Below are 26,519 nucleotides of genomic sequence, written 5' to 3'. Positions count from 1 at the left end.
TTTTGTTTTCTTTCCCCCCTTCTTGGATTACCCATCAAATCAGTGCAATGTATTGAGGAGCCTAGTCCTGTCCACCAATATGCAATACCATTCTTTTATATATCAGGCTTTTATGTGTGTGTGAATAAATTTTCAAGCTCCGGTTTCCAGTTTTTCTTTTTGCAAGCCTATGTAATACCAGCTTAATTTTCATTGCTTTTAAATTAAATTCTGATGTGTATGCATCTAAGACCTCTGTTTCTTCTTCCTCCTCAGGACCCTCTTAGATTCCTTTGGTACTGTTCTTCTTCATAAAAATTGACTTGATATATTATGTGGGACAGAATTAAAATCTTTATGAGCTTGAGTACCCTATCCTGTAGATGGCATATCTTTCTATTTAAATCCTCCTTAATTATTTTCAAAAAGTTTCATCCTTTCCTCTCTCCTGTTGTTTTTTTTTTTTTTAAGATTTATTTGTTCATTTTAGAGAGAGAGAGAGAGAGCACAAGGCATAGGGGCAGAGGGAGAGGGAGAGCGTCTCAAGCAGACTCCACACTGAGTGCACAGCCCAACAAAGGGATCAGTCTCATGACCCAGGAGATCATGACCTGAGCCTAAAACCAAGAATTTGACAGTTAACTGACTGTGCCATCCAGGTGCCTCTCCTGCTTTTCTCTGTAAGTCTTCCATATCTTTTAGGCTTAGGTGTCTTATATTTCTTTGTTGCTTTAATACATGATGCACTTTTTAAAAATTATTAATTATTCTACATGTTTCCTTACTATGAAGTGTCTAATTATAGATTTATTTTTCTTTATTCTAATCTGAATTTTTAAGATTTACTAAACTTGTGGGTTAGTATTTTTCATCAATTCTGGAAAGTTTATAATTTCAAAAATTTCTTCTCATCCACATCTCCTGTCCCAGACATGTATGCAGCCTATCAAAAATCAGGCATTAGGCAGCATGCATGTAAGGAGATATTCTAAGAAAAAGTTTGGTCTCATAGTTTTTTAACTTTTCTGGAATCACACTTTTGAATCATTTGAGGATCCTAAGAATTCCTTTATTTTATACCTGTACATCTATAAAATTAAGTAATAGATATATATTTTAAAATATATTTTGTCCTCACTGAGGTCTAAAAAGCTTTCACTGAATTTCTCACCCATGGTCTTTCTGGAAATAACTTATTATTATATATATATAATAATATTATATAATATTATATATATATATAGATTATATATATATAACTGATTTTATTCCCTTTTCTTTATAAGTCTTTATCCACCTGTAGACGTAATTTTAGATTTATAACTTACAGTATCTATGCAACTATATAGTAAGTTGACTATTAACCATATAGATGATATGAGTTATGTAGGTTCCTACAGAATGTGGCAAATATACAACTCTTATGTAGAAACTGCTATTATATATTACATTATAAAGTTAGTAATTTAGAGAAGATACAAATGAGTTCATACAATATATTTCTTTCCATATCTGACATTTCACTTAACATAATACCTTCAAGATCCATCCATGTTGTCACAAATGGTAGGACTTCCTCATTTTTATAATAATATTCCATTATATATCTGTATCTAGATATCAACTACTTTATCCACCATCCATCAATTGGCATGTCGTTGTTTCTATGTCTTGGCTAATTGTAAATAATTCTTCTGTGAACACGAGGATGCAGATATTTTTTCAAGTTGGTGTTTTCATTTCCTTTGGATATATTGGAAGTGGAATTGCTGGATCATATAATCCCACCAGTAATGCACAAGGGTTACCCTTTCTCCACATACATGCCAGTATTTGTTATCTCTTACCTTTGGGATGTTGGCTATTCCAATATGTGTAAGGTGATATCCCGTTTGGTTTTAATTTGCTTTTCCCTAAGACTAGTGATGTTGAGCATCTTTTTATGTATCTGTTTGCCTTTTGTGTACCTTATTTAGAAAATGTTTATTCAGGTCCTTTGACCATTTTTATTTATTTATTTATTTATAACCTTTTTTTTCATTTTTTAAAGATTTATTTATTTATTTGAGAGATAGAGAGAGAGAGAATGAGAGCGAGAACATGAGAAGGGGGAGGGTCAGAGGGAGAAGCAGACTCCTCACCAAGCAGGGAGTCCAATGTGGGACTTGATCCCAGGATTCCAGGATTAGGACCTGAGCCCAAGGCAGTTACTTAACCAACTGAGCCACCCAGGCACCCCCTTTGCCTATTTTTAATTGGATCATTATTATTGCTTTTATTATTGATTATATTATTATGATTATTATATTATTAATATTACATTACTAATATTGTTATAATAATATTATTATTGTTATATTAATAATATTATTACTGCTATTGCCATGAGTTGTATGAGTTCTTTATATATTTTGGGTATTGACCCCCAATCAATTCTAGTTTGCAAATATTTTTTTCCCCAGGAAGCTGTAGGTGTTTATAAGGTAAGAGATAGTCTTGATATAATGTAGCTCAATAAATTAAATGTTGTAAGTGCATATTTTCCAAAAAATTTCAAGTGGTTACATCTTTATAGGGGTCGAGTCAAAATTTGAACTAAAATTCAAAGTTATAGGGTAGGTGTGAAGATAGAATATAGAAAAAAACTAATATTTAAAAATAACTATATTATGTCAGATTCTAAATTGCTTGGCTGATAAAAATAGAAAATTAAATTTAAAAATTCAATATTGAGTAATATATACCTTTATGAGTAAGTTTAGCCCTTTCAGATCATAAAGAAACAAAATGTTGGATTACATTATGTTGTTTTTTGTTGTCATATTAATTGCAGGGAAGGTTCTTTGAAATATAGTATTAAGCCTGTCAGATACAACCATTTGTATGTTAAAAGGATTGTAGAATAGAGAGTAGGAATAAATACTTCTGAAATCCTCATTACGCTGTGTCAGAAATAGAAAAACCAACCCAATAGGTCTGGTTATTTAACAGTATGGCTAATTTAAACTCATGCCATTATGCCAGTCTTGAATGCACTTAATTCTTCATGGTGAGGCCCTGTTACTTGACTTTTCAGTATTTGTTGGCTCTGGCATTTTTCAGGGGTTATACAATTATAACATAACATGATAAATGATAAGATATAATATGAGATGTATCATAATATAATAAGTTGAATAGATTTGTCATATACACAGAAGTACACCATCAATGAAAAATCCACATAATGTTGCATTTTATTCTTTAATGAAAGGAAGATTATTGGACATAAAGAATTTCAAAGGATTACGGAGAGCAGGAATTGCAAAAAATGATTTATAATCACATTGCCATTACCCTGTTTGAGGTTTATGAGATCATACTGATCATACTGTTCAATCAATTCCAAAAACTTCAAGGGAAGCTCTGTGTATATAAGTTGCTGGGGTTCACCCTGGCAACAATCCCTGTATCTCACTGTTCCTTAAAAATGTGACAATTCCAATGGTTGTTTTTAAAATATGTAATAAATAGTTATATCTTCCATTATCCATGGAAGGATTGAGTATAGATTCTTTCAGAACCCAGAGACTATTTTGAAGAGACATGGAAAGAAAATAAGGTGTAATGCCAGCCTTGTTTTCTTTTTTAATTTTTTATTTCTTCACAGTACTTTCCTGTTCTTTACCATGAATGCTATTGATTATTTGTGACAATTTTTGAGCTACAGGTATAGTTAAGTTGATGGCTGTACAAAAAAAAATAACATGAAAAGTCATGGAAATTTAAGAGAAAGTTTTAATATTTCTTATAACATATATAGTGAAAGTTAGATCTTAAAATTCTTTTTACTCAATTTATGTAGTCGTTTCACTATATATATATATACATATATATGTGTATATATATATACACATATATATGTATATATATATATATATATATATATATATAGTGTTTCACAAGACACCATACTGACTCAAGTAACCTGGGAAGAAACCTTCTAAATCTGTTTTCTTCCAAAAAACTAAAAAGCCCAAGAAATTCTCCAAGTAACGCTTTGCACTAAAATAAGAAATAATCTTTCAAAAGAAAGCAACTCTAGTATAAGCTTTTCATCATACCCAACAATATTATTATTTTTTTCAGGTGAATTAAAACCATGAAATTTCAATAGGTTTATAAAGATTTGGAGAGCTTCCTTCAAACTCAGTCATCTGTACTGAGTAAAAGTAAGTAAGTGACTATTACAAAGAAAAATGAAGGAGGCTTTGTTTCTGTTATTAGCAGGAAAATACAGTAGCCAGCAGGTTTTAGACGAATCAGTTACCTGTTGTCTACCTCACAGCAGTGAAAATTAGGAGAGAAGAAAATGAATAAAATTCTAAAAGAATTAGGAAATTCAAATCAAGATGATATAAGCCAAGGGAGATGCTGATAGAATAAGGAGGCAGAAGAAAAATTTAGAGTATATTGTAAAAGTGCCAAGGAGAGAACAAAATTTCACAGTTTGACTTTGACAACTGCATTTTGAAATTTGCAGATTTCTTGACACTGTGACCAAAACGGTGAGTTTTATCTTTAATAATTCAGAAGACGTTATTACTATCTGTGACCATGGAAATTCTGCATAGAGACTAGCTAGTTCAATCTTGCTTTCCCTAGCCGGGTGGAGACATGTGAATGGGTTCTGGCCAATGTAAAATGTTCTATGGAAGTTTCTAAAAATAATTCTAAAGACAGTGTAAAAGATCCTCTTCCTCGATTCTCCATCCATTCAGCCAGTTGTCAGAAAAGAAGATGCTACCACATCGACCTTGAGGTCAAAGTTGTGCAGGATAGAGCAACAATAATAGAAGGAGCTGACATTTAGAAAACCACATCGATCCGAAACCATCCACCTTGATTTTTAGGCAAAAAGCAATAAAATTTCATCTTGGTTAAACTAACTCTATTTGGGGGTTTATGTTTCCTGACCCACATCCTACTGGATACAGAGATAAAATTCAGCAAACATAAAATATTGCTTTTCTTCCTGCAGATGTGTATCAGTTAGCAATTTTATATACAGATAGATCCATAAACTTGTATATTTGATATATACATTTGCTCTATTTATTAGTATATATACATTTGACATATATATGATGTACATATTGGTATACATTTGACGTATTTTTGACATGTATTCGATGTATATCAAATTGTTTAAGTAATCTTTGCTTTTTTTTTAAATTTAATGATTGTATTTATTTATTTGAGAGAGAGACAGAGATAGCAACAGAGATAACAAGAGACAGCTTGATGTGTGGCGGGGTGGGGAGAATCAGGTTTCCCGCTGAGCAGTAAGCCCGATGTGGAGCTTGATCTCAGGACACCAGGATCATGACCTGAGCTGAAACTAGACGCTTAACTGACTGAGCCACCCAGCCGCCCCTAACCTTTGCTTTTCATTACATTTCTCCATTCAGTAGATTCCAGAAAGTCAGAAGGATGAAAGAAGAGAAGAGACAAAGGACTTTGTTAGTATTTTAGCTCATTTCCTTCTAGTCTTTCTTCCAGTATCTAGGCTTTTGGTGGCATAAATATAATTATGTGTATGCAATTTGTTACTTTTCTTCAATATTACATAGTGTTAATACATAATTTTAATAGCTGTAAGTTGTTAAAGTTTATGACAAATACATTTAATGGTTATAAACTAAGAATAGCTTTGTTAGACAACAAACTCAATGATTAGATTTGGAGGTAGGCACTAAAAAAGCTGTAATTTAAGCAAAAACTCACTGAAATAATGTGAGGCCCAAGGAACAGAGAAAAGCTCTGCTGAGTCCATAGAAAAGGGCTGAATCCAAGACTAAGGAAAGTAAAGACACCCAATACCAGCTCTGTAAAGGCCAAAGGCAGACAGAGAGTCTGATCACAGCTGAGACCTCACTGGTCAAGGGCAACATCCTAACAGCACAGTACCCAAAAGTGTGTGTGTGTGTACACAACGGTAAAGAGAACAGGGCCTTGACATTTCAGTAGATTGTTCCTTGTTAATCCTAACAACACTGCAGAGGATAGACTTGATTAGAGGAAAAATGGAAATGAGTGACCAGCAGGAAGGCTGCTGGGACAGCTGAGGACCGAAGACCTGAAGTCCTCAACCGTGTTGTGACCAGGGTACTGGTTAAAAGGACCATTCAAGAGGCATTTTCTCTCTCTCAGACAAATTATTTACAACCTTCGGGGCGCCTGCGTAGCTCAGTGGGTTAAAGCCTCTGCCTTCGGCTCAGGTCATGATCCTAGGGTCCTGGGATCGAGCCCAGCATCAGGCTCTCTGATCAGCAGGGAGCCTGCTTCTCTCACCTCTCTCTCTGCCTGCCTCTCTGCCTACTTGTGATCTCTGTCTGTCAAATAAATAAATTAAAAAAATTATTTACAACCTTCTTCAACAAGAACAGGCCTGGAGCATATAATAAAATCCCTTTGGTAATGGCTTGTGACAACAGTGATGTAGTGGGAGAAGTGAGGTCAATGTTCTAAAGCATCCCTGTTGCCCAGGGTTCTCTTAGACCCACCCCTGGGGACTGGGTCTCTTAGACCTTGCCACGCCCTTCAGAAACATTACCTCCGCCTCCCCTCAGCAACTGTCTGCGCTAAACTGAGAGGAGAAATTCAAATATTTGAAATTAGACTAGGGCCTGAAATGATAATAATTCAACTTTTTTTTCCTTGTGTTCTTACATTTTTTAATTATTTTTTACTTTTTTATAACCATATAATGTATTTTTATCCCCAGGGGTACAGGTCTATGAATCGCCAGGTTTACACACTTCACAGCACTCACCATAGCACATACCCTCCCCAATGTCCATAATCCCACCCCCCTCTCCCAACCCCCCTCCCCCCAGCAACCCTCAGTTTGTTTTGTGAGATTAAGAGGCACTTATGGTTTATCTCCCTCCCAATCCCATCTTGTTTCATTTAATAATTCAACTTTAATAGAAAACACTTTTGTGTGTTTTAAATAAATTTTTAGGCCAAATGACCCTGATGATCGACTCTGAACTTTTCAAAGAGCAGGTGCCTAAAATCCTTTGTGGAAGTGTGATTAGTATAGGTTATAAGCAAACCATACTTGGATAAGTAAATCAGCATCCACGTGGCTAGAGAAAGCTGGAAATATTTACAGAAGTCTCCAAACTGGAATAGATGAATTTTTCAGAAATACAAATATATTTCCCAATAGTATAATAAAGATGACTGTTCTTTTCCTAAAATATTAAGTATTCACACTTAGTTAAGCATGTAATAATAGTGATAGGGGTGGTCAAAAAGCAGGTGCCAAGGGAGTTTATTAAAGCTGAGCTATACTGGAAGTCTGACTTGTGGGTATGAGATTTTGGAGTTGGTATTGATATTAGTGTTCTCACAGACATTAAGATGGTCCATGGATATTGGTCCATTTCCATCCCAGTCAGTGAGCCATGGATCTTCCCACAGTGACAGCTGGGCAGCATGCAATTCTGTTTCCACCATAAGGTGAAGATTGGTTCTAGCAAACCTTTAAGCACAAGGGAGATCTTAAAAGATCTTTATCTGCTATAAAATTGTAAAGGGGCTTAATTGTGGTCTGTGATTCATATTAATAGCATTTTATGAATCTCATTGAAAGCTCCTTCTGTGTCACTGGGAAAGATTTAGTTTAAAAAAAAAAAAAACACCTCTTTTCTCTGAGGGGCATTATTTGTCGGGCCATTGAAATCCAAAGTCAGTGCTAAGGACAGCTACATTTTCTTAGACTTAGCAGGTTAATGGTTAAAACCAGCCTATTATTAATAATCCCCAAAAGATGCTAATTTCTCTACTTTAGAGCTGATTAAGGAGATTTTTAGTTGAATAAAACTTAAGGTTTTGTACTTTGTAAGTTATTTTTTATAAGAGAAATATTTCAAAGTAGCGTACCTTTTATTAACATGTAAACAATTTCTAAGTGATTTTGAAAACAGAAATAATTCTTTTAATAAAGCAACGTATTGCTGTTGAAGTTTAATTTTCAAAGAGGCAAAATCATTACTGCCAGCCAAATATTATGGGAATCTGTGCCAAAGATTCTATTTAACTCATAAATTAATGAGGGGGGAGCAGTGATACTGTGATCAGTTCAGGGAGCATTTGAGAAGTAAAAGTATTTATAGGTAGTTTAACAAAGAAATGTCAAGGCAGCATAGAAACTGGTTAATTAGATACAAACTGGTTAGTATCTAACAGGCCATCAATCTTTATGGCTATCTGTTCCACCAGACAGAAATTATTTGCATCTCTACTGGAGGAAACTCACAAGTTAGCAAGCAAAATCTAGGACCTTTAATGAAGAGTAAACAGTGAGCTGAGCCAAATTCATGCCTAGATAGTCCTTGGTAGGCCCTTGATAGGCCCTTGGGTAGCTGTTGCTTCTGTGTGATATTTGAAGAGTGTGCTGTTCATCTTTTTGCTTTTCTTCAAAGTTTTGAATAATTTTTCTGGCAACGAAATGCATAAATTCAAATGTATGTGGAGATACATTTATTTGACTATTCAAAATTATACATCGTGTGTCTGCTTTTCAACTCAACGTAGGTTGAAAGTATAAATAAGAAATTTATCCTATCTTCAAGTAGTTCACGGCGTGAAAGGGAAATACAGACATCTTGGGATACATTTTGACAAACACAGTAAAAGAGATATGAATGAGTGACTGCCAGATTCTGAGGTGGGCCAGGCATTTCAGGTTTCAGTGATCGGGGAAATTCCTTAAAGGGATGACAAGAGCTATCATGCATTGAAGAACAGATACAATATATCGAACCCCTGGAATCCAATAAAGAGAAAATAGACCTCCATCTCTCTTAACATATAGTTTCTGGTGCATTTCCTTCTGTCTTTATTTGTAGATAGAGAATTTTCTACCTATTAGCACAGTGCATACAACCTTCCACCTGCTTGTTCTCTTGGATGTATGTTAAGCAGTTGTCTGTAGATTTGTTAAGCTTTAGGAGTTTGGATGTAAAAGGAAATAGAACAATATGTTTCATAAATGGAGTTTCATAAAATGCGGGCTGCAGACCACCTGCATCAGAACTAGGAGACTTGTTTAAAAAGCAGTTTCCTAAAAGCACTTGCCCATGAATACCTTGCCATGTCTTGCACCTGTAACTCCTGTGGACAGCCCGGCACATGATGCTACTCAAGCAGTTGCTTACTAAACTGAACTTGAGCAGCTAGTGCGGTAACAGATGGTTGGCTAGAGATGAGGGGTTAGAGATTACCAAAAATGTGCCAGTCAGTAAACCAAGGAGAAGAGGAAGCCAAAGTATCGAACAAATCCCTGTTATGAACGGGTAGTGATTTCTCAGTGTAACACCAATAAAATCAGTTCATAACATTAAGCAGAAGCAATGATTTTAAAAGACTTTACCAAATGTTTTCTAATCTATGGAATACAATTAAACAATTACATCTATTGCTCCAAATAGCGTACATCTCTCTATTAACAACTTCCAAATTGTTGGGGGAAATATAATTAAAAGCAAAATCTTCTCTCAATACAGAAATCCTTTCCACAAACATAGTACAAAAAAACAAACAACAACAACAACAAAAACAAGCCAGGTCTATTATTGAACAAGCATTACACCAGAGTGTGCTGCACACCATAGGCAATCCACTATAAGAATGCAAAAACAGAAAGAAATCTCCCCTTTTTATATAGCCAAATAGATACAACCCATCCCACGTATGTTTCCAAGATAAACAATACCTAGTCATGGAGTGAGAGGAATTGACAGCACCGTTTGTCACTCGTAGTTTATCTGAATTTTATCTGGCTACTGGGATGACTATGCCTGTTGCCTGATTGGCTTTATCCAGAGGAAAAACAAACTTCTCATAAGGATAAAACAAAACACTCCTAAGGGTGAGTGTAGGTAGTTTTGCAGCTTGGAGCAAGACACCCACCAAAGTTACAATCCTGCCTTCCCACAGAAACTGGGACACGGTGGGGGGGAAGGGGTGTTCTCTCTCTTGATGTTTACATTTCACAGTGATGACTGCTGGGTCTTTGAGAAAGACATCCCTGGGTCAGAAGCCTGGCAAAAGCCCTATTGGGTCTTCAGAAGGATTTATACATATTTCAAAGAGAGGAGGAAGTATTTAGAATCACAAGTTTTCACAGTAAATACACTGAGAAAAAGAGGGGAAGGAAATCCCTTATTTTCACCAGGAAGAAGCTACCTCTTATTTTTAATTTGTGTTTGTCCTTAACACTCTAGAAGGTCAACACTGGGAAAAACACTGTGTGACCTTATAAGACAAAAGAAAAGGTAGAACCACTTTCTTCATCTAGATGAGTTCCTATGGTTTGTATTAAATGACCATAATATACTTGATATAAAATGAAATTTTCACTCAGTAAATGTTGAAATGAAGGTACTTTTCTCAGGAAAACTTTGTTAGTTATAATTTATTTACTCTCTGTCTCTACTGCACTAAAAACCATCATACATGAATTGCCATAACTGTCATTTCACTGGAACAAAATAACACTTTTATTCTATTTTTAAAAGACACTGAAGGAAAAATTATTGTAAATGTAATTTTTTCAATGTTTTGCTCTTTTCACGCTACAAATTACTCGATAATGGCCTGTGTTTATCAGGTATATTTCTTTTGTAAGGCCTTTATCTTACAGTTTTAGAACCACCAGTTTTTGTGGTGTTTATTTTTGGATTTCTTGCCTTATACAGGTGTTTAAGGCTTATAAAGAGTATCTTCTAGTTTTGAGAATTGAATTATAAATCTCTGTAATTACTGCAGGACTTCTCAGTAGATAGAGAAAACTATTTGCAAGTAGTATTTTTAAGTGCTAATTCCGGTTTCTGAGATGGAAACACATTTAAATGGGGAACTATTCAAAAATAGAGCAAAACTCAGCTCAGGCAGACTTTTTCACCTCATTGGCAACAGGCAGACACCAACCGGGCACTGTGTCACCCGGCAAGAAGGCAGCGACACGTATGGGACATGGCAATACGATTCATTATGTGGGAATTGTAGTCACTTTGGTTGGGGTAAATAAGGGTAGCAACTGTGGTTTAGGTTCCCTGTTACATGAAAAATTCACTTATAAGTTGACATATAAGGTATTATCCATGCAAAATATAATTTGATCAGTAGTCTAGAACTTGGTCTATGTTACCTTGCCTAGCAATGGTTATTACAGTAATATTAAATAAATGAAGGATGTACAGCTTCTATGAAACTCTACTAGTGTTCCTTTGAGAGAATGGTGGAAAGAGATTGCGATCTTAGACTCAGTTTCCCCACATCCACAACCAATAGCAGTCAGTGAGGCATATTCTAAAATTCCATTGGCATCAACTCTGATCCCAAAGGTGAGTCAGAACTGGGAAGTGATACATCCTGTGCCATCACATGCTACTGGAAAATAGGAAAATGCCCTAATATACATGTTTGCATCAAAAGCCACGAGTTTGGGGGTTTTTTTAAATGATTTTTATTTGTGTGGGCTCGTGTCAATCATACTTATTTTAAACAGAGATTCTATAAAATTCAAAATTCCCAAAGGAAGTATATCATGACATATATCCTGCTAAATAAACACTAAATAATTAAAATTCCTAGGGTTTACCTTGTTCTCTGTTCAGCACATTTTCTCTCTCTAAACATGTAATATTTATGTAAACCAGCCTGTAGGGGAAACAAATGCAAAGTAGATACAATTTCTAAAGTAGGGATATTGAGCTGTGTTGATTAATTTAATGAACAAAAATTGACTGAACAGAGACCACGTTTAAGGCAGGGTGAAATAAAATGCTGGAAATAAGACATGAATGAGAGACAAGGAAGGTAAAGATGAATACTCCAGGAAAACGTATAGCAGAGTATTTAGTACAATGAAAAAGTAGTTTTACGTGAGTTCAGAAGGAGAGAGAATTGGAATATCAGGAAGGATATACAGAAGCTGTAAGTTCCTTCATTTAACCATAGATTAGTTTTATCTATGACTTATTTACTTCTTTCGTGTTTGAATTTCTCCTTCGTGTCAGGCACTCTTCTAGTCACTGGGGTTACAGCAGGGAACAAGACAAAGCTTTCGCTTTCATGAGATTTCCATGTTACCTATGATGGACGCGAGCCCTGGGAAAAGGATGGACTATCAGCGGGCGCGGGCGATGTGAAATGAATGTAGGCAGCAGGAGATCCCAAGGATCATGACAAGAATGTGTAAGAAAATAGGAAAGAGGAAGGAACAGATCTGGCGGCTGCACTATAAAGCACATATAGGAATTAGTGGAATGTGTGGTAGGAAGAAAAGTCAAAATATAGTCTTGGAAATTATACCAAGATCAAAAGGAAAGTGGTAGTGAAGGCTTTTGAAGAGAGGAACACTGTAACACAATGTGCTTTGAAGATTCAGTGTGTGGGGAAGTTAAAGAGGTCGGGCGAGAAGGACCCATGCCAGTCAAGAGATCATTTTTACAGTCCCAGTGAAAGGTCATAAAGTATCTGAAATCATGGAATAGATTTGGAGAAATATGGTATCTGAGGCTTTAAAATGTAGTTATTTTTGTCTGAAAGATAGAACTCTATTTTCATTGGACTTCCAGGAACAGAATCAAAACATAAAAAGAGTGTGATCCCATTCTTTCTTGCCCTACCCAAAGGCAATAGAAGAAACCAAAATCAAAATCAAAACCAAAAACAAAAACAGCTTCAATTTTTAAACGAGTGTGAATGTTAGCAATGATTTAATTCTCATCTTAAACAGAAAAGACTGCCATATTAAGCACCTTAAAGAAATTCAAACAAAGAGAATTAGGGGTTCATTCAATAAAAAGAGAGGTAAAAAATAATAAATGATAATTGGGGACATTAACAATTATATTTTTAAGGGGCGCCTGGGTTGTTCAGTAGTCTGTGGGATCTGAGTTGGTTGGTAGATAGGGCTCCATTCTCAGCAGGGAATCTGCTTGAGATTCTCTCTCATTGCCCCTCCCCAGCTCTCAAGTGCTGTCTCTGAAATAAATAAATCTTTTTTAAAATTATATTTTTAAACGGAATCCTGGGATTTTTTAATAAAAATGTAGTTGAAATATTTAGACTTGAAATACTTCTTAAAAGAAATTAGTCCGAGTAAGCTTTCTATGAGCATGTGGAAAAATAATGGCCTAACAACGTCTAATACGAAGATGCTTATCACTTCATGAAGGCATCAATAATGTGTATTTTTAAAGATATAGTTCATGTACCATAACCTAAATCTTTTTAAAGTGTAAATTCAGTGGTTTTTTAGTATATTGATAGTTGTGCAGCCAACACCGCAAACTAACTCTAGAACATTTTTATCATTCCAAAAGAATTGGTCGCTCACAGCCCATTCTACTCTCCTCCAGACCCTGGCCAGTGCTGGTCTACTTTCAGTCTCTATGGATTTGCTTATTCTGGATAGCTCCTAAAAATGGAGTCCTCCCTGTGACCTTTCGTGTCTGGCTTCTTTCACTTAGCCTAATATATCAAAGTTCATCTATGTTGCAGCATGTGTAAGTACTTTGCTCTTGTTTAGGACTGAACAATATTCCCTCTTGTGAGTATGCTACATGTTGTTTTTCCATTCATCAGTTGATGGCAATTTGGGTGTTTTCCACTTTTTCGCTGTTATGAATAGTGCTGCATTGAACACTTGTGCACCAGCTTTTGGGTGGATATATTTTCAGTTCTCTGGGTATATACCCAGGAGTGGAGTTGCCGGGTCATACAATAGCTGTGTTTAACTCTCTGTGGAGATGCCAGACAGTTTTCCAAAGCCACCACACCATTTTCTAATCCCGCCAGCAACGCGTGAGGGTTCCGATTACTCCATCCTCTCGCCAGCACTTATTATCGTCCATCTGATGTGTGTGTTTTGTCAGCAGATGTAGAAGCCTTCTTATGCCGTGGCTCACTGGTGCCTTCTCTGCTTTTTTGACACACGGGACACAGCTACTCAGTCGGGGCTAGGAAGCAGGCAGAATCTTTCCCCTCTTCGCTGTGAAATTTGGGTCACATACGCAAAGGGAATATAGACTGTCATTATTCACAACAAGTTTTGAATGTGAACGTGTGCGTCTCATCGAATAATGAAAACACGTCTCGCACAGCCAGGATGCCAGGCCCTGTCAGCCTACACAGCGGTAACCAAATTTGCTCTTCAGTATGTATGTCCCTCTAATACTGCATAAGTAATAGCTATTAGATTCACATGCTAAACCGGCGCTCTGACCTTGTTTTGTCAGAGGTGGCAGCGCGAAGAACCTTAGCAGCTTTCAGATTGGGTGGCTAGGTAAACATTGCTTTCGGTTAAGATCCAGCGGGAAAGCAAGAAGGCAGCAATTTCCGATGTCACAGAAGCCAAGAACACATGGGGCGAGGTGCATTTTCTTTACACAGCTCAGGATATAAAGGACAGACATTCTTCATCTGCCAGTGCAAGGAGGAAGGAACAAAAATGGGTTAGCATTGTTTAAAGCTCATAAACTGCAACCATAAATCAGCAAATTAGCTAATGATGGCCTCTGGGTAGTGATACATGATGAAAAACAAATGAGGAAAGGTACTCGAGCATTGCACTTGGTAGCTGCTGAAAAAATTAAAGTTCCATCTTCATAAAAAAACTGTTTAAGGGATGTTATAAAGGGTTGTGCCCTGGTAGCAGAACAATTACTGCTTCAAATGAGTATGTTTTATAATAAATGCTACCCCATCAACTGTGCTTTTCAATGCTAACTCTTGTGAATGATTCATACTGTTCCCACGAAGAGGCAAGTGTGGGGCTTATTTGGGAAGACACAGTCAGTCCTGTCTCGGCAGAGTGCATGGAAATAATGAGTGTTTAACCCATACTACCAAGACCAGGGCCCTGTCACCAGGAAGGACCCAATAAATATTTATTAATGAGGTTGCTTATAAAATCAGAGAGTGCCATTAATCTTTGTAAAACCAAATTAATCTTCTGGATCTTGTTTAGTTTCTGTATCTATTTTGCTGCTTTATTTTAAATGTAATAATGAAATTTTAAGAGGCTGAATTCTGTAATATTGCAAATATCGTCAGGAAGTATTTGCTGAATGTTCTCCACCTGTAAAGCACCTCTGTAGGAGAGGAGGAAAATTTAATGACAATGTCAGCCTTAGAAGGGCTGACAGTCTAGTAACCATGCAAAATCATGCCTAGTACTATATTTTATTACCTATTTTCAGAGGACTTAAATGGCAGTAAGGGAGGGTAAGCTGTAAAGAAAGCTTAAATGGAGACTGGTAAGTTCCAGCTAGAGTTTATTAGATGCTTGCTTTTCCTTAAATCTAAGGAAACTAACTTTTCTTTTCTTTTCTTTTTTTTAAGATTTTACTTATTTATTTGACAGATAGATATCTCAAGTAAGGGGAGAGGCAGGTAGAAAGAGAGAGAGGAGAAGGAAGCAGGTTCCCCGCTGAGCAGAGAGCCCCATGCGGGGCTCAGTCCCAGGACCCTGTGATCATGACTGAGCCAAAGGCAGAGGCTTTAACCCACCGAGACACCCAGGCGCCCAGAAACTACTTTTCTTTTGATTAGTACAGGCAGAGCTCAAATGCCCTGAGATTTTAGGACCATAAGTTGTTTTAAGGGCTACTCCAAGGCTACAAATTCGGATTTATTTTGATTAAAAATGTTAGCTCTCACGTTTATTTCCAGGATTTAATAAATGCATGTGACACAGGTGGCCCCCAGCAGTCACTGAGGCCGGTTGTTTGGGCTCCCGTGTCTTTGAGTGAGTTCATCAGGATCCTTTACTGTGTTATCAGGGGACGAAAGGTGGGGAGGTTGGAGTTAGGGAGCTACTTTCTCCTCCCACAGAGCAGCAGGATGAGAATTACAGTTCTCCTCCATTCAAACCTCAGCTTAATGAGCTCAATCGGGATGCCGACATGGGAGGCCTTGCTATGGAGTGCAGCCAGCACAGAAGTCACCGAGTAGGCCCAGCATCCCCGTGTGCCGTCCCATATGTCGGTTTGGATGCGCAGGGGACTTCTCCCCTGTCTCAGAGGGCACCCATAGCTGTTTTTATCTCTTTCATTGCCCAAACTCCTACAAGAAAGCCAGCTAGTTAGAAGCAGTTTGTATGATCGATTATCATCTCTTCTTGTAGCAGAGAATTGGAACCTTCCAATTGTTTCTCTTTTTCCTTTTTTTGTTTTTTGTTTGTTTTTAGCAAGCCCCGGTCCAAAGAACTGAACATAGCTTTAACTCTTATGTGTTACATCAGTTATTAAGAAAATATGCTATTATTAAAAGGACTGGGTTATGTGTTACCGTTGGAATATATGGACTGAGATGTTGCAGGCAGCCAAACAAACTTGTATTTAGGTTATCTACTTTTATAATGTCAAAAGTCATTATTTTTGATGATGTTAAAAAAAAACAGATCCCTTGCTACTAGTAGGACACGGGCAAACATATTTTTAAATATATGAAACTTTAATATCTTTTTAATGTAAATCCTGGGGTTTTTTGTTCAAGTTTCTACCCATTTAAATTGAAAACATTGTTGTAAAAGTCATTTGAAAGTTCTTGGAAAATGGCCCTTCCTTTTCACCCACACAATTTTTTGTTTTTGTTTTCTTGCCCTCATAGTAATTGAGAACAAATCTTGTTATATAAAGGTAAGAAAAAAGACTAGATAGATAATTTCACTGAAAAACATTTTGCTTAAAATTAAGGCACAGACATTATGTGGATATTTTCATTACAAAATAAATATTTGCTCCAACGGGAGAAGAAACGCATTGGTCATGAACTTCTACACTCCTTTTTCTCCTCCATCTTTTTTTTTTAAAATATTTTATTTATTTATTTTTTTTTTTATTTTTTTTTTTAAAGATTTTATTTATTTATTTGACAGAGATCACAAGTAGGCAGAGAGGCAGGCAGAGAGAGAGGGGGGTAAGCAGGCTCCACGCTGAGCAGAGAGCCCGACGCGGGGCTCGATCCCAGGACCCTGGGACCACGACCCGAGCCGAAGGCAGAGGCCCTAACCCACCAGAGAGAGAGGTCACAAGAAGGCAGAGAGGCAGGCAGAGAGAGAGGGGGAAACAGGCTCGCCACTGAGCAGAGAGCCCGATGCAGGGCTCGATCCCAGGACCCTGAGATCATGACCTAAGCCGAAGGCAGAGGCTTAAACCACTGAGCCACCCAGGTGCCCCTCTCCTCCATCTTTCTTTATCACCTGTTCTTACTTCCTTCTTTCTACACCCATATGCTCTTCGTGCTCCTTCTTTCAGGCAGTCTTTTTGTTTCTTTCTAATTTAAGTGTCCAAACACCCGTGTTCTTGACCTTTCAGCAACTTTCCATAACTTATTAACACGGCAGTTCTTCATTTTTACATTTTTGCTAACTTTCTTATTCTACAAGTCATTTCAATTTTACTATTCTAGGAAGACCAAAACCATAAAATTTTTAAAAAGGCTTAGAAAGTTTATTGAGTTGTCCAGTCTCACAGAGAAAATAAGTAACCAACCTGGGATTTTAACCTAGCCACAATGGACCCTATACACTTGACCGTTAAGCACTTTCACCTCTTGGAGATTAGCCTTGTGTGCTACCCATTCACCCACCTATCCATCTCTTCAATCATTTATTCAGTCTTTCACAAATGTTTATTATTTAGTGGTTTTCTACTAGCTATGCCCTTGCTAGGTGCAGGATATTCAATGCAAAACAACTAGAAACAGTCGTGAAGTAGGGTAGGATGATAGAGAAATTACATAGTAATAAATTCATAACTACAAATTATAATCTATTGGAATAAGAAAAGTAGATATGGCCTTGAGACAGTATAAGTGACTACTTTAGACTGGAGGCTCAGAGAACCTTTGTTTTTACTGTGGAAAAGGCTTTACTATGAGATCTGGAGGATGTGAATAATAAGTCAGTCATAGCAAAGGGAACAACATTCCAGCCAAAGGAAGGGCATTGGAAAATCCCTCAGGTGAGCAAAGGGTTGGCCTATTAAGGGAAATCTAGAGTTACTGGAACACTGTAGGAGGGTGGTGAGAAAGGACTCTGGAGAGGGAGGCATGGCCAGATGAGTCACAACTTTTACTCATGTTGCATATTTTTTTAACCTTGTGAAATAAGAAATCTTTGAACTTTTAAAGAAGAGAATATATGTACATACTTGGATTTTTTAAAAGATCACCCAACTTCAGCATAGGAAGTGAAAAACAGAAGTGAAGAAATAGGAACCAGTTATTAATCCATTATTTAGTCTTGAGTGAAAGATGATACTGCCTTGGCTTGCCGTGGTGATGATGGGGACTGAGAAATGTAGATGGGCTCAGGTTTATTTCTGTTTACAAACAATTCTGGAGCCTGGATAAATCACAGATCATCCTGGGCTTTACCTTTTTTTAAAGTTTTTATTTATTTATTTGAGAGAGAGAAAGAAAGTGCACCTGAAATAAAGGAGGGGGGAGGGGCAGAGAGAAAGACAGAATCTCAAGCAGACTCCCCACTAAGCTTGGAGCCCAACTCATGGCTCCATCTCACAGCCCTGAGATCATGACCTGAGCCAAAACTGAGAGTCTGAAATCAAGAGTCAGACACTCAACAGACTGAGCCACTCAGGCGCCCCACAAATCTTCCTGGGCTTTAGTGTCTCCTTCATATCTTTCCTGGATTTTACACTGCATGCAAGTTGAAGAAGGAAATAGAAATTAAGGAGTTTTGGTTTTTTAGAAGAGACAGTAAGATGCTTTCATTAATGTATTATGACAATGGTGTATGTAATTATTTTGAGATAAATTAAAAATAGAAATATTTCTAAGATATATAAAATAATATTGAGAATAATGTTCTTCATTTATGAGAAAGTTAGTGGTATAATATCCTTTCCTTAATTTTTTATTTTTGATTTAATCATTACTCAAATATATATGTAACTTAAGAACTGTTTTAGTTTGAACATCTCAGAAATCAAGACTTACATAATAAGTTTGACAACATAAGTTTCTTAAAACAAAGTCATGTATTTCCAAATTTTTACATCACAGCATTTGTAACCTATGTGGGGGAAGTATTCCGTGTCAACACTGAACTGAGACCATCTGTCATTAATTCCTTTGGAAAAATCCACATGTGGGCAGAAAGAATCTGATCAGTGTGCTGCTTTCATGCCTTTCCCAAATCTGTCTTCCCTTTCCTTAGATCTTAAAAAAAAAAAAAAAAAAGTGTGTTGTGTTTAAATTCTCTCTGGCTCATTCTTGTACCGGAAGAGGATCTTTTTTTCATTATCTAGGACTCAGATATGTATTTCCCTCCTTGGCCAGCTGAAGGAGCAGCTCTTCATGCTACTCCTGCAGATGTCCAAGTTCCTCACCTCCATTTCTAGTTCCAATGCTCTAGATTCTTGAGTTGCTGAATGAGGGTTGATCACAGAAATTGGTGAGAAAGAATGTTCCTATACACTAGTCAGTGGTCTGTTGCAAGGTGTTAATTAGTTATTCCTCCCAGAAAAACAAGACAAAACAAAACAAAACAAACAAGGGACAAGTCAGTGGTCTGTTGCAAGGTGTTAATTAGTTATTCCTCCCAGAAAAACAAGACAAAACAAAACAAAACAAACAAGGGACACCTGGGTGGCTCAGTCGTTAAGCGTCTGCCTTTGGCTCAGGTTATGATCCCAGGATCCTGGGATCAAGTCCCTCATCGGGCTCCCTGCTCAGCCAGAAGCCTGCTTTCCCCTCTCTCACTCCCCCTGCTTGTGTTCCCTCTCTCACTCTGTCAAATAAATTAAAAACAACAACAACAACAACAACAACAAAAAAGAAACAACAACCCACAAGTGGTTTTGGAAACTCCGTTTCCATATCCTCCTGCTGCCATAAAATGGCAGTTGGTGTTTTGAACCTTGTAAGTTTTGAATCAGGAGCCATCCTTACTGATGTAATCACTCCTTATCTCTTCCCACCAATCATATAATCGTTACACTGAATAGAAGGAAAAAGAGGACAGGAATATTTATTCTAAAGTAAATGTCTGAATGTTCCTGACTTACTCAAAAGCTGGCTGCTTTTTTATTTCATTGTCATGAATCCATTGTTTGATTGTGACCTCTGCCAAAATAGTCAGTGTCTCATGTCCAGCCATTGGTGCCTAAGGAAGGGATTATCTCCAGAGTAAAATGTTTGGTGTATGACAGTTGCAGAAAAGCATGCAGGATCCTGTGTTAAAATTATGTCCCACATATTCCCATTATTTCAGTAGTTTCTAAAGTGTGGAGCAATAACGTACACTTTGATTATGACACTCAAATACTAATGCTTTGTCTTGAGTGAATGATAGGACAAAACACGTGCTGATTTGTGAATTATATTTTCTTGTTGCTTTTTAAAACGTTATCATTAACATATCTACTTGGGTATGCAAGTTTTAAAAATAGGAAATTTTCCTTACGTGGAGTCTGTGCACAAGGGAAATCTGAGCATATGTATGGAATACATGAACAAAGCTTCCTGCATTTAAGGTGTGGCACTTAATAGTGTAGAGTGTAGAATGTAGAATAGAGTGTAGAATGGCACTCTACATTTAGTTTATTTACTATACCTAATTACACATTTAAGATCTTTTTAAAAAAAGTCCTTATATCCCTGATCTAGAAGGACTGCATCATGGATGAAGGAATTCTGCTCTACTGCTCAGTAGATAAATTCTTGAACTTCAAATAACTTGTTTTCTAATATATAAATGTTTTTAAAAATAGCATTCTATCTGCATATTAATGGGGGAAAAAAGGATTTTAAGTCTCTTGTCAACACCAACTAATTAAAGTGCAAATACTTGAGTGTCCCAAGAGTCATGGTGATTATAGGTTGCTTAACCCTCACTGTATTAGTCTATTGTCTGTATGCCTGTATATGTGCATATTCCATCTTGAATTTCTATCTAATAGGTTTAACACCATAGGTGTAACACTATCTATTAAGTGTAACACTATATATAGCCACCGCATCATTACTTTTAGCCACTTGACACTTCATCCTTACTAAATAATTGAAGAGAGGTCATAGACATCCATTTTATTTCTCTAGTTAGTTATAGCACTGATGTCTGAATACAAATTAGATTCATCTGTTGCAAATAACACAAGGCAGTCACAGGATTTTTCATGCGGCAGGCACATTTTTCTTATTTATTGGAAGCATTAAAAATGTGTCCTACCTAATTTTATCTGAGTAGATAGATAATAAAACATGAAAAATTTCATAAGGTAAAAAAAAAAAAGGCAGACTGCTTGATCTTCCTATCATTTGTCAGCTTTTCAGATTCATCCAATGATGCATGTGTCTTTTATATGGAAAAATTATGAAACTTGCCTTTTGTGGAGTCTGTGTATAAGGGAAATCTAGACTATATGGGATACATGAATAAGATTTTTGCATTCACTACCAAAACTGCCACGCAGGGAGAAGAGGGTCCCAGAGTAGCTTGAATAACCACTTTGTGTCAAACAAAATGGTGGCAAAGAAGAGATCATGCTAGTTGATATTATTGACCAGACACAAAAGTGCCCTACACAGTTCTTGTTCCATGTGGTAGATAGATAGTAAAAAGGAAACCTAGACTGAGAATCAGAAGACATTATTACTATTTCAGCTCCAGTCCTCCTGAGTTGGGTGACTTGTGTGTAACAAACCTTCATGAACCTCAGGATTATGACTTAAAAATCTAAGGAGTGCAGTTTAATGTAGATAGTTTTTTAATTGCTCACAGCGTTTGTCATTCCTGGGAAACTTCCCCAAGTTTAAAAATAATAACACGTTCTCAATATGTGCATGGAGGCTGAGGAAATAAATAATGGTCATTAGATTTCAAAGTGGATTCATTCATTTATAATGCTGCAGGATATTCTTCATTTTCTTAGTACTTTAACTGTTCCGATTGGAGTTTGTCTTAGAAGTGTTGCATGTGTTACATGCAGAGACGACGCAATACATTTATGTCTGCATTTTTGGAATCCAGAAATGATGTCAATACCATATGCTTTTCTTGTAGGAAAGTAAACCAAAAATTTTTTCAAGGGTTTGGGAAAACATCACATACATTCTATGTTAAAAATAGTAAGTCCTTGTCTTTCTACAGTACCCTGTAAGTCCTTGTCTTTCTACAGTACCCTGTTCTGTTCAAAGTTTTTTCATATTCATTATCTCAGTAGATCCTGGCAGGGGCAGTGCGAGATGGCTCTAGCTGATGGCACTCTCTCTGTGGCGCGGGAGAGAGAAATGCAACACGATGATTAATGAGCTGTGTCTGAGGTTCACACGCAACTGATTAGTAAAGGACCCTTGACACTGACTCAATGATTTTTCTTACACCTCACTGCTACTGCAATTAAAACACATTAATAAGAAATATTGAAGAGAATGACTGTGTAGGCATAAGAAGAGTGTTTTTAAGGAACTTCCTGCAGGGCATACAGTCTGCCGTTGCCACCTCCATCTGCGTGAGCCAGAACGTCAGCGGTAGATGTTGGCTGCGTCTCTACAGACTTCAAAGCTCCAAAATTCAAGTGACGAACCTCAGCTCTTCTCACTTTCCTAATCAAATTGGCAAATTAAAAAATCTGACAAAAGTAAAATCTGTGATAAGGAAGGCATCATTCTGGCAGGAAAGAATTCCGGGGAAACACTGATAAACGTACTTCACATCCCTTTGCTTTGCTCAGTGTGGGTGCTTAATGTTTGGAAAAAAGTAAGGAAGAAAGAGAGAGGAAGAGATGAAGGAAGGAAGGGGGAAAGGAGGAGGAAATGAATTAAATAGCATTCCTATCAACAATTCATATATTATTTTAAAAATTTACAATGGAAAGTTTTAATAAATCTTATGGTAAGTAAATATGACTAATTTATAACTAAACATAAAATAGAATTGTATTTTCCTATTGAATTATCCTTTTAAACATAAAAGACACCTACGCATTAAGATTTAACCAACGTGACTTATTTTCTATATACTCTTCCTAATGAGAACTGGTTGGTAAACTCTACCAACAATGAGAAGGCAGGCAAGTCTCTACCTTAGGATTCTTAGCTGCTAAACATGATGGCACAGTGACATCTTTGCATTTGCTTCTAGAGTAACGCACATAAAAAATGTAACTACAGTAGATGCCCTTAAACCAAAAGGAATTAACTTTTGAGAATATTCTTTACTGTAATTATGATAAAGAAAATTAAAACAGAATCAGAACTACCAAAGGTGAAAAAAACTCATCCTCTCTGCTGTTAATTAGTTTTATGATGCTAAGTGATTACATTTACATGTTCACTTCATTATGAAGTTTCATTGCATCTTATATTTCATATGCTGATTAAACACATATTTTTATTTTTAAATAACAATACTGAGAAAACTTTTGCATTCCAAAAATGAAGAAAATACACTTGGCCGCACAAAATGGTTCTCATCATATGATTCACTCTGTCTTAAGAGCTCTTCTTCTTTTTCATGCTATTAATGTTTAGTAATATGTACAGAAATGGCATGAATGGTTAAATAAAAGTAAAATAGAAATATTCCTGAGGCTAATGGAAATACAGATGAAGTCTTGTTTGCATGGAAAATGAAAATAAAATGATTTTCCATTTAGAAAATCCACCCATCTATATAGATCAAGTCATCACTGTTTATCAGATGTTTGTCCATTTCTATGTTATGCTGTGTGCAGACTTCAGCCAATCTCTGGTTGTAACAGTCATTTGAAAAAGGTTCAAATGAAGGTTAGAGGACAACAAGGAGATGGGAGAGACAGAAAAAATGGCCAGAGGAAAGGAGGAAGGGAGGAAAAGAGAGATAGAAAGGGGAGAGAGACAGAGTTTTTCTTTTTTCTTTCTTAATTTTAAAGAAATTGAGAGTTGCTCAGGGATATTATGTTCTTTCAATAGGTTTTCTCAAAAAGTCCCAGAAATATATTTTGCTGGAGAGAAACTGGGCACAAGTTCAGTGTAACCGTAGTATTTTTCACACCAAAATGTCTGGAGCAGCACTTGCCCTTGGAAGAGCTTTTCAAGTCATTAAAGCTTGTCTTGTCCAACTACCTCGAATGATGAATGATGGAGAACTATATGCTGGGGTTTCGTTTAATTTGTATCTGGAAGGAATGTTATAGCTCACGAACAAATGCCTTCCAAATAAACACCTTGTTGATTGATGTGATGCATCATAAGACAGAAGGTTTTTTGAATTGGGAATATATGATAGGAGCTGAACATATGGTTTTATAAAGGAAAAGAAACTCTCCCAGAATGTGTGAATGAAATAGCATTTTCAAAGCTATTTCAAAAATATTATATTTTAGAGATGTTAGCAATTGCCTGACCTAGAATTTAATCAACAGCAAAGCTTTGAAAACACTCCAGGACAAAGAACGTAGGTAATGTGAAAAATGTCACTCAGGCAAGAAAGCATTGCTAATAAATTGTGATTCTGTGCTATAGGAATCATTCATACCAATGTCAATAATAGCTCCACAAACTGCAATTTCATAGATACTGAGATATCTAAACAGCCTGCCTCTTTTGTCTTTTATGTTCTATTCTGGGAAATCCTTGAAATAATTAAAAAGAGGTGGTGCTTTTTAGGAAAGTTGTAACCAAAAGAGGTTGTCAAATTATGACTCGTGTGTATCAGTCTGCTCTAGTTATCATTTATTAAGATATTTACAAAATTTACTTTCAACTTATTATTTACATAAATTATATATGTCTGCCCTAGTTATAATTTATTAAGATATTTACAAAATTTACTTTCAACTTATTATTTGCTAAGATTAAATTAGTATTAATTTCAATTTACTATTTTAAACATAAAAATATGAAACCTAAGTCTGATCTTCAGCAACATTTAGGAATTACATTCTTTGCTATGACTTAAAACAAAAATAGTTCCGATTCAATCATACAAACCCATTTAGACACAAAGGGCTTTGAGACTCCCATCCCACAGGTCTTTGAGATTCCAAATACACCAAGCATCAGCAGCAGCCAGATCATGACTGGATACCATCATCTATCTTGTTCCTTCTGGACCATTCTTAAGTAGTTTGGTTATTATCAGCTGCCCTAATCCCTTACAATGTGCTAGTTGCTGAACATGATACTTAATGGCTTAAAACAGGCTCTTAACTATAGTCTCCTCATGTGCTTCTCTTAGCAATCCTTTGAGAGAAGTATTCGAATAATCTGGTTTGAGGAAAACAAAGCCAGGGCTTTCCCAAGGCAAAAATAGCAGCTGAATTCAGTTTTCTTGCTGTCAGTTTGCAGCCTTTATTTACTTTATTATATTATTAACACTTTTGAAGCTAGTTGAGGATTTGACACTCACGCACACACACACACAAAAAAGAGGAAAGAGACTTATAAATTAGAAGGTATGTAAGCCATACTCCAAATCATAATTCATAATTTAAGTGACATTTTCTCTAAGGCCAGGCTTGAGTGAAATATCCATTCATTATACTTTTTTATACATTCATTATAATATTTAGAAATAAATTAGAACATTTACTACTTTTCCATTTTATTAGTATACAAATATATTCACTTTGTATAATGACTTATTATCCTTAATTATGCTTAGAGTATGTTTATTATGATTAAGATTGCCCTTGGAAATTGTTATGGAAAATTATTGTGTAATCAAGTTATTTCTTAAGTTATTCTTTACTGGCATATTTTTTTTAAGATTTTTTTTTAATTTATTTATTTGACACAAAGAGAGATCACAAGTAGGCAGAGAGGCAGGCAGATAGAGAGGAGGAAGCAGGCTCCCTGCCAAGCAGAGAGCCCGATGTGGGGCTCGATCCCAGGACCCTGGGATCATGACCTGAGCTGAAGGCAGAGGCTTTAACTCACTGAGCCAACCAGGTGCCCCCTTTACTGGAATATCTTGAATAACTAATTTCATCTGTGTTTGCCAATAAGGAATTTTTTAAAAATATGTTATCTCTATAAGATTTAAGATATTTGAGAAATTCCAAATAAATCTATTGACCATATTATGTGCATTTAATGTGCACTGAACATATAAATTATGTTCCTAAAAATACTGGAAGCATCCCTCCGCCACCCCAAAAAAAATATAGGACGCTTCCGACCTTTGAGTTATACCATAAGGTTTCTTATGGTAATCAGTTGCTTGGAATTCTTCTCTGGAAAAAAATATTATAAATATTAACTATGATCGCAAGACATCCTTCAAAAGTTCCTTTTAATCATAGTATGTATGAAGGAAACAAATGGTAGGAATATTTGATAAAAACCTATAATATTTTATAAATTAAAACTAACGATATTGTTGCTATGAACGTTGGGGTGCATATGGTCCTTCTTTTCACTGTATAACAGAGAAATGACTGAATAAATTGAAATTACCACAAAAGTCAATCAATCAATCAAAGAGTACTTTATAAATCCTAGTGTACACAAACACACACATTTGTCCT

General features: G+C 36.2%; 1 protein-coding gene and 1 pseudogene across 1 annotated transcript in view; both read left to right on the top strand.

Moving 5' to 3' along the window:
* Positions 1–26,519, top strand: part of KHDRBS2 (KH RNA binding domain containing, signal transduction associated 2) — a 635,142-nt gene that overhangs the window by 424,261 nt on the left and 184,362 nt on the right. The window lies entirely within an intron of this gene.
* Positions 14,124–26,519, top strand: part of LOC123941545 — a 99,038-nt pseudogene continuing 86,642 nt past the window's right edge.

Source organism: Meles meles, chromosome 5 (genome assembly GCF_922984935.1).
Source record: "Meles meles chromosome 5, mMelMel3.1 paternal haplotype, whole genome shotgun sequence".
NCBI lineage: Eukaryota > Metazoa > Chordata > Mammalia > Carnivora > Mustelidae > Meles > Meles meles.
This window is presented reverse-complemented; position numbering and strand designations above follow the sequence as displayed.